This window comes from Myxocyprinus asiaticus, chromosome 21, assembly GCF_019703515.2.
Source record: "Myxocyprinus asiaticus isolate MX2 ecotype Aquarium Trade chromosome 21, UBuf_Myxa_2, whole genome shotgun sequence".
In the NCBI taxonomy this organism is placed as follows: Eukaryota; Metazoa; Chordata; class Actinopteri; order Cypriniformes; family Catostomidae; genus Myxocyprinus; species Myxocyprinus asiaticus.
The window spans coordinates 29343682-29349681 of record NC_059364.1 but is presented as its reverse complement, the minus strand read 5'-3'; positions in this window follow the sequence as shown (position 1 = coordinate 29349681).

The window sequence follows — 6000 nt, the reverse complement described above, 5'->3', positions numbered from 1 at the left end:
TAACAATCAAGTGTTTGTAATTAGATTTTTTTTTAAAATATGTGTAATCAGATTACAGTTACTTTTTAAGGATTTCATAATTAAATATCAATTCAAAGCAACATTACCTATCACTCTTGGTTGGGGGACGAGTCAGGGACTGACTAATAGCCAATTGTTGTTTGATTTAATGTCTGCTATAATGTTTACGAAAGGTGTTTGAATTGGTAATACACTTAAAATTAGATTTTTATCAAAACAAACAATATGTAATCTAAAAGTAACCTCAGAAGTGTAATTTAAAGAGTACGTTACTTCTAATAATTTTAGTGGTGTAATTTGTAACCAGTACCAGACTACATTTGAGATGTAATCTTGCCAATCCTGGTATCTATCACATACAGTACAATATATACCTATTAAATATAATAAAAACTTGCCAGGTTTATTACATAAGGAATAATTGACGACAGACCATTGAATTGTTTAAAAATAAAGCACACCCGAGGTGGTAATGCAGTCACGACGTGCAGCGGAGTCAATTATTCCGCTTATACCATGGTTACCACACCTTAAGACATCATTCAGGGTTTTATCTCAAGACATCTTCTGGTTTTCATCCCTAAAACGCTCTTATGATAGGAACTACTTTCTTCCGCCACAGATTCAGCGTCTTGCTTTAATACAGTCAAATTTCATTGATTCGAAAACGTCACTTCAGAACTAGCAACGGAGGATTGCGAGGCATGCGTTGCTTTACTCAAAGACTTACTGGAGTAATAAGGTAGTGCATTTGTTCTTGTGTGTGAGTTGGTGCGTGTGTGTGTGTGTGTGAGCAGGTTTAAGTGGTTTATGAGGACTTTTTTACAAACTGGTAATTACAAAGGTATTATGCTATAAATGTGGTTTATGAGGACATTTCTAGTGTCCCCATAATTTAAATCGCTTAAAAAACATACTAAACAATGTTTTATTGAAAATGTAAAAATGCATTTTCTGTGAGGGTTAGGTTTAGGGTTAGGGTTAGGGTTAGGGGATAGAATCTATAGTTCGTACAGTATAAAAATCATTATGTCTATGAAGAGTCCTCATAATGATAACTGCACCAACATCAGTGTGTGTGTGTGTGAGAGAGAGAGAGAGAGAGAGAGAGATAGAGAGAGAGAGTTAGTGTGTGAGTTTGTATCTGAGGGATCGAAAGAGAGAAACTGAGAAAATGAGATATCTCGCATCTGGGATTACCTTTTTTTGTTGCAGCTCTCGTCAGAAGTAACATCGCTTCAAAATCGCTGAGATGCGTGTCACCATAATCCCGTTGTAAAACTTAACAACTTTTTTTCATCCCCACTGAGATGCAGAAGTACACTGACATGACGACTGTTTTTTTATTTTCTCTCATGAGTATGTTTGGGCCTTAAGTGTGTGCGTTAGGCGTATAATGTGTGTCCACGAGTGTGTGTGTATGTGTGTGTGTGTGGGCAGGTTTAAGTAGTTTACGAGGACTTTTTTTAGGTTACAAACTGGTAATTACAAGGGTATTATGCTATAAATGTGGTTTATGAGGACATTTCTAGTGTCCCCATAATTCAAATCACTTAAAAAACATACTAAACAATGTTTTATTGAAAATGTTTTTTGTGAGGGTTAGGTTTAGGGGTAGGGTTAGGGTTAGGGGATATAATCTATAGTTTGTACAGTATAAAAATCATTATGTCTATGGAGAGTCCTCATAATGATAGCTGCACCAACATGTGTGTGTGTGTGTGTGTGTGTGTGTGTGTGTGTGTGTGTGTGTGAGGGGGGCGCGAGAGTGTTTCCTACAGATATTTCAGATAATATAGAAACTGTTGTATTGATCAAGTGTATTTAGCTTTGATACAGCACAAGCCTTCATTGCTAATTAGAAAACGTCACGTTAGAACTAGCAACGGAGGATGCGCTGCTTTTCGGCATAGGAGTAAAAAGGTTGTGTGTGCATGTGCGAGCGTGTGTGTGTGTGTGTGTATGTGTGTGTGTAAGTGTGGCGGAGACGAGGGAGCACAAGTGTTCATTTTAACCGAAATTCAAATATATGTAGGATTTTAGACATTGTTTGATGTTCTTAACCGATTTACTTTAACCAATGTCTTTGTTTTAACTGGTTATTTTGTTGTGGTAGCCTGTAGGGCTCTTTGAAATAAATGAAATAATTTGGCGAAGTGATATGGAACCGTAATGAGGTCAAGACCTGGTATGTGTGTGTGTGAGGGGGAACGCGAAGGTGTTTCCTACAGATATTTCAGATAATATAGAAACTGTTGTATTGATCAAGTGTATCTAGCTTTGATACAGCTCAAGCCTTCGTTGCTAATTAGAAAACGTCACGTTAGAACTAGCAACGGAGGATGCGCTGCTTTTCGGCATAGGAGTAAAAAGGTTGTGTGTGCATGTGCGACCGTGAGTGTGTGTGTGTGTGTGTGTGTGTGTGTGTGTGTGTGTGTGTGTATGTGTGTGTGTGCATGAGCATGCGTATGTATGTGTGTGTGTGTGTGAGCGTGTGTAAGTGTGGGGGAGACGAGGGAGCGCGAGTGTTCTTTTTAACCAAAATTGAAATAAATGTAGGATATTTTAGATATTGTTTGATGTTCTTAACCGATTTACTTTAAACAATGTCTTTGTTTTAACTGGTTATTTTGTTGTGGTAGCCTGTAGGGCTCTTTGAAATAACTGAAATAATTTGGCGAAGTGATATGGAACCGTAATGTGGTCAAGACCTGGAAATACTTTATAGCTGTGCGTTTACTTGAAAATAATTGCACACCTTAGAACGTCCGTGAACCAATCAGAATCAAGCATTCAACAGACCTGTGGTATAACTAGTTATATATAGGGGACAAGTGATAGTTGTCAGTTATTATAAGACACAAGTTTCCAACTTGTTGTAGTTGGACAAAGACAAACTATGAATACTTTTTACAAGTCGGAAACTCGTAATTACAGTAATGCTGACATACCATGAACACAGCATACATCTTTTAATATCGGCTTTGTCTATTTAAATTGATTCAACAGCTGATCGACAAGTCAAGTAATGTTTGCTCACATTTTAAGAGCTGAATTAGAATCTCAACCAAAAAAAATCCTAAAATATGACTTTAGATGGTAAAACTTACAAATCCCTTCTCTTTCTCCAAAAAAAAAAAAAGAGTTTTTTCTCATTTATTTTCCCAACTTGAAATAATTTAGAGGTTTACATCAGCCCTTATTTTCTGTATGATTGGCGTGCATGTGCACGTCTGTGTACAAGTGATGGTAATCTGACTGATAAGACTCCATTGTGGCATTTGCCATCATCCATGTTTCATTACTGCTATCATTATGTTGTTATTGTCATCCAGGGCCTTTCATGCATCATCACTTCCCACTCCGCTCCTCTTGACTCCGGTCCTGTCTGATTCCATCTCTGTTTCAGTCTGCGGCGGCGAGCTCCTTCCCTCCTCTGACCTGCTTAAAGGAGAAATCATATATTTGCCCACTCTCATATGAGACTGCCTGGCTGATCTCATGACAGCCCAGTATCCTGTAACTTTGGTGTAAGAGAGCTGTTGCTGAGCCAGCTAGGAATGATGTGTTACATTATTGTAATGATGCACAGGGCAGAGGAATAATCACCTGAGAATTATAGATGACTCTGTGATCAGTGACAGCACTGTTTCTGTTGCAGATCCTGTGTTTGGGCACTGATTGGGTAGAGAGCTTGACAGGACTTACACACACACCTAGCATTTTATCTCATGTGATGCACTGAAGTGTGCAAGCCTTACTGCAGGCTGTCACTTTTAAGTGAGATGCACATAGTTAGGAAAAGCAAAGTGCAACATACATATTAGGCCCACTGCATTAAATATTAAGTTCATATTCTTGTTAACATTTTGCACATGGTTTGTTCTATTTGTGAAGAACTCAGACTTCATATGTGCTATACTGACTCTTTGAAGTTGCACTCAGTAATTTTTTCCTCATTAAAAAAGTTTAACTCCTAAAGAAAGGAATTGTAATTTTGCAATATATGTAGGAAATCATGACCACTCACATTAAAATGAAGACTCCAGTCATATCAGTAACCTTATAAAAGCTGTTTTATTCTACATAGAGAGGGTACACACATGGAGGCTGCCATGTTAGAATAACATGACCAGCTGAATACTATTCGCTTAATCTCAGTTATTTGATTAATATAGTCATTGACTTTAAAGTAATCATGGCTGACTGTGAATTCTAAATTTCTACAATGGCATCTGAAATGGAAAACTATTGATTTTAAATTATGCTGCATTCAAGCCGCTAGGTGTCAGTGTAAGTCCAAGATGACACAAAGACAAAAGTTACTGAGTGCACCTTTAAAGTTAATATGAAATTAAAATGGACCCTATTTACTTTCTTATTGCACATTCCTTCTTGGTTTTCTTGTGCATGATTCATCGGTGCACATTATTTCAAATGAAAAAATTTAATTGTGGTGGTGGGGGCTTGGTCGAGTGCCGGTTTGTGAATGGAGAGCGAGTTCAGGAGACGAGAGCGGTAAGGATTATCAACTCTGACAGCTGTGTTGTGTTACAGTGAGAGCTGGAGGGAGATAAAGGAGCAGCCAGAGCCGCAGTGGAGGGGAGAGGAACCTGAGTTTCCTCATTTTCCCTGATACTGACCTGAGACCTTGTCACAGTGGTGCCGAAACCCAGGAAATGAGGAAGGAATCGTCGCCTAAGTGCTCACCGTTGGCCTAAGTGATTAAGACCCTAGCTGGCATCCACCAAACACAGCATCAGGCTCTTCTGGACCTACGCACGGAGCAGGAGCAGCGGTTCCAGGTGCTCCTTCAAGCCCAGGCGGCGGGACCGACAGGTGTTGCAGAGCTTGGTGCCCCAGGGAGAAACAGCTTCGCCAATCCCACACGTTACGCTCTTCAAGATGGGCCCACAAGACAACACGGAGGCCTTTATCGAATTGTTCGAGCGGACGGCCGAATCTTGGGGATGGCCCAACAACCAGTAGGCGGTCCGCCTCTTGCCGTTGTTGACCGGAGATTGGGTACGCATCTACAGCTCACAGCCCAACAGCTTCTGATGACAGATCTCCTGGACTACAAGAGCCTTAGACAATTCATCCTGCAGCAGGTCGGTTGCAGCCCTGAACAGCACTGCCAGCTTTTCCAGTCTCTGGTGCTTGGAGAGCTCGGCCGCCCGTTTGCCTTTGCTCATCAGCTCCGTGACTCCTGCCGCCAGTGGTTGCTAGCAGTAGAACGCAACGCTGAGGCAGCGGAATGGGTCCAGATGCAGCTGTCCAGCTGGCTGAGGACCACTTGGCATCGGTCCAGTAGGCCAGCAAGCCCTCTCTTCTCTCTCTCTCTCTCTCTCTCTCTCTCTCCTTCTCCCCTTCTACTTCCTCTTGTCCTCATCCTGTTCCAACTCCCTGGAAATGGGAAGGTGTGCCCCCTTATCAACCCACCGATTTCTCCTATCTCTCTCTGCTCTCTTCCCCTGGTTGGTGAATCCGCTGCCACAGGTGCGGGTGTGAAGCCTGGGCCGGTCTGTTGGAGCTGCGGGGAACCTGGGCACTTCCAGAACCGATGCCCTGCGATGGAGCTGGGGACATTGGTCTGGATCCCCGATGTGCCACAGGCCGCCCTCAATCGAGCAGGAGCGTACTGGATACCTGTGAGTATTAAGTGGGGTACATACCAAGCCGTCTACATCGGCTCCACATCAGGATGATGCAAGGGAGGGGTTCCCCCGCTCTTAGAGGATTCCCTGCAGGGGATTTCCCTCTGGAGCAGACGCAAGACGAAACACTTAGGCACGCTTTTGACCGTGTAAAAGTGATTGATGTTCAACACCTCCGGCCAGACATTGCGCTATCATACCCATATTTTTCGATCATTAAGGATCGGTTGTATCAAGTGACACAGGACGCTCAGACAAAAGAGGATACAACCCAATTGTTAGTACAGAAGAGCCGTCAGGAAATGTTATTCCAGACGGCTCA